The sequence below is a fragment of the Danio rerio genome, chromosome 19, assembly GCF_049306965.1.
Source record: "Danio rerio strain Tuebingen ecotype United States chromosome 19, GRCz12tu, whole genome shotgun sequence".
NCBI classification, from domain to species: Eukaryota; Metazoa; Chordata; class Actinopteri; order Cypriniformes; family Danionidae; genus Danio; species Danio rerio.
The window spans coordinates 51,050,001-51,053,885 of record NC_133194.1 but is presented as its reverse complement, the minus strand read 5'-3'; the positions used below and the strand labels follow the sequence as shown (position 1 = coordinate 51,053,885).

The window sequence follows — 3,885 nt, the reverse complement described above, 5'->3', positions numbered from 1 at the left end:
CTGACATACAATATCTGCAATCAGAGATGCTCTTCAAGATTGCGACTCTACTGTGGGTTTAATAGCCTCCTCATGTTCATCTCCTGTCCCGCTCCTGACCTTTTCCATAGAAATTCATCAAACACTAATTCCGATTTACAGCCTATAAACTGGCCATATGGCAGACCTCACGCCAAGATGAATATTTGTACCTTGTCTGTGCATGAGAAACATGGCGTATTGTGCAACGCTGCTTTGATGATTTCCAGACAGTCATTTAAGCGCGGGTTCAGGCCGACGCAACACATTGATCGGCTGCATGTTAGTCAGATTGGGACTCTCCAGGATTGGTGTGAGTGTTCGGAAAGCGCTTCAGATCTCACTCCCTGTCTGGTGCCCTCAGATTCCTGATGCCTTCAGCTTTTGTCGCACCCACACGTCTCTGTGCCGCTTCCCGACAGCGCAGGGTTTCCCCACTGAATCACACTTATCTGTCAATGCACTCTTCAACTGTTTGACCCCTGCTTTACATGCAGTTCTGGGTAACAACGACTTTGCCTCCAGCATACTGTGTGTGTTTGGCAACAACCGGTTCCAGAGATGTCATGCCAGTTAACCGTTTAGTGCTCATAATGCATTCAAAACCTGAGGACTGACCCAAACAACGAAAGCTTAATCAATAAAGCTACTACAGCAGAAGAGTTCTCCACATCTACCATCAGCTCAAACTCCCCTCTCGCCCTGCAAACCGGAGGGAGCCCCGGGCTCGAGGATCTTATGAGCACAGGGCTCTCTCCAGGGACAGCCAAACACACTTCACAATCGATCATCAGCTGAGGGTCAACTCTTGAATCAGCAGTTTGTTTAGATGCAAGTCTTAGTTAAGGGTTTGTTAATAGCCTGAACTGTACATTAGAATAACGTTACATATACTGTAAATAAACAACAGCTCAGGCACGCACATGTCAACATCACTAATATACTGTATGTGACTTGAATTCTAAGTATAGCCCTCATCAACAGATCATGGTAAAAGTAAATCTGATAAAGCTGGAGGATGTTTATTCTGAGGCTCTTTAAACAGCTGAGCAGTGATATTCATATACACAGTGTCTCTATATATCAGTGTATATATCAACACAAGCTCTTGTGTGTCAAAACAGACATGAGAGGGTCATCAGGGAGAAAGGAAAGAGTTCAATAAGTTCAGCATTATGAAGAAACACACACATATACCTCACAGCTTGTGCCATGAACTCTGACAGGTAAAAACACACACACACACAGACACACACACACACACACACACACACACACACACACACACACACCAACGCACATGCACAAACACACACGCACACACATATACAATGAGGAACACACACACACACACACACACACACACAAACACACACAGATGTGCACTGAACACACACACTTACACATAAAACACAAACACACACAAAACACACACACACACGCGCACACACACACACACACACACACACACACACACACACACACACACACACACACACACACACACACACACACACACATATACAATGAGGAACACACACACACACACACACACACACACACACACACACACACACACACACACACACACACACACACACACATATACAATGAGGAACACACACACACAAAAACCCACCCACCCACTCACACACACACACACACACACACACACACACACACACACACACACACACACACACAATGAGGAACACACACACACAAAAACCCACCCACCCACTCACACACACACACACACACACACACACACACACACACACACACACACAATGAGGAACACACACACACAAAACCCACCCACCCACCCACACACACACACACACACACACACACATACACTGAAGAACACACACACGAAAAAGAACACAAACACACACACTGAAGAAAACACACACACAAAATGTCAGCATCATGCCACAGGCATGTAAAGTGCATCTTAAACAAACTCACAGAGCAAAACAGTGTTCACACCTGCTGACACACACACACACACACACACACACACACACACACACACACACACACACACACACGCGCACACACGCACACACACACACACACACCAGCAGCAGCCTGTAATTAAACACCGGACAGAACACACTCTCCTTCTATTCTGTCTTTCATCCCTTTCTTCCTGCGCTCAGTGTCGCGTCTCGGCGTCTGTCAGCAGGAGTGTGTTTTGAGTGTGTGTGAGGGCTTTGTGCTCGCTCCAACACTATAATGAAGGACAAATCAGTGTTTTTGTAGCAGTAAAAGTAAGAGGATCATCTTCACCATCCGCCCTGCTGTCATTAAAGCTGCTGCATGACAGAAAACATCCACGCTTCACTGACTGCAGTCACAACACGAGCACCATCACAGACACACTCAGCTTTAAAGGTGTGCTCTTCTGCCTTTGTTGATGCTCTGATCACGCCATTCTCAAAACATCACCTCATCTTTATTTACTTGTGTAATAATAACTGCAGTTTTAATTTAAATGTGCTAGGCAATTCAATTAGAACAACACACACACCACTACATAATACACACACCGGCCACTTTATTAGGTACAGCTGTCCACCTGCTCGTTCATGCAAATGTCTCATCAGCCAATCACATGGCAGCAGCTCAATGCATTTAGGCATGTAGACATGGTCAAGACGATCTGCTGCAGTCCAAAGCGAGCATCAGAATGGGGAAGAAAGGGGATTTAAGAGACTTTGAACGTGGCATGGTTGTCATCTTAGACTGTTTTCTTGAACATGACGATAAGTTCACTGTACTCAAATGACCTCCACAGTCACCAGAGCTCAATCCAATAGAGCAGCTTTGGGATGTGGTGGAACGGGAGATTGGCATCATGGATGTGCAGCCGACAAATCTGCAGCAACTGTGTGATGCTATCATGGAGAAAAATCTCTGAGGGATATTTCCAGTAGCTTGTTGAATCTCTGCCATCAAGGATTAAGGCAGTTCTGAAGGCAAAAGGGGGTCCGACCCGGCACTAGTAAGGTGTACCTAATAAAGTGGCCGGTGAGTGTACACTACCTGACAAAAGTCTTGTGGTGGATCTCAGTTGTAAGAGCAGCACATAATAACTTGACTGCTAGTTGATCATAAGTGTCAGAAGGTCATCTGTTGATCTGCATCCTAATCATCACCAATACTGCAGAAGACCTACTGGAACCCACATGGAGCCAAAATTCTCACAGAAATCAGTCAAGTTCGGTGAAGGAGAAGTCATGGTTTGGGGTTCTATTCAGTATTGGGGTGTGTGAGAGATCTGCAACATCAACAGCCTGAGGGATCAAGACATCTGTGCTGCCCATTACATTACAAACCACAGGAGAGGGACAATTCTCCAGCAGGATAGCGCTCCTGCTCATACTTCAGCCTCCACATCAAAGCTCCTGAAAGCAGAGAAGGTCAAGCTGCTCCAGGAATGGCCAGCCCAGTCACCAGACATAAACATTATTGAGCAAGTCTAGGGTATGAACGAGGTGTTGAAGATGAAACTTGATGAACTCTGAGAGTCCTGAAGGCTTTCTTCTTCATTCCAGATGACTTTATTAATCAGTGATGTGAGTCATGTCAGAGATGTATGGATGCAGTCCTCCAAGCTCATGATGGAGTCAGACACAATCTTCATTCTGTCTCCACTGCAGCAGGACTTTATATTCTATACTGGACATTATTTCTGTTCAGTGATGACACTTTAGTCTGAGCAGAGTCAGACCGCACTGTCCTCATCAAATCAGTCAACATCAACACATGAACAGATTTATTGAGCTCAAATCAGCAAAATCTAGAGGCCTTCACCTTTCATAGAGACACTTCTGACACCAAATGAGTTATTATTACCTG

The 3,885-nt window shown here is 45.3% G+C and overlaps 1 protein-coding gene across 1 annotated transcript in view; it reads left to right on the top strand.

The window, feature by feature from the left end:
* The first annotated feature begins 1,134 nt into the window (after nucleotides 1-1,134).
* Nucleotides 1,135-3,885, top strand: part of LOC101886774 (prolyl endopeptidase) — a 23,625-nt gene continuing 20,874 nt past the window's right edge. The window contains exon 1 of the mRNA XM_073931953.1: nucleotides 1,135-1,244. The gene's annotated coding sequence lies outside the window, so the exon portion shown is untranslated. The remainder of the gene's footprint in view (nucleotides 1,245-3,885) is intronic.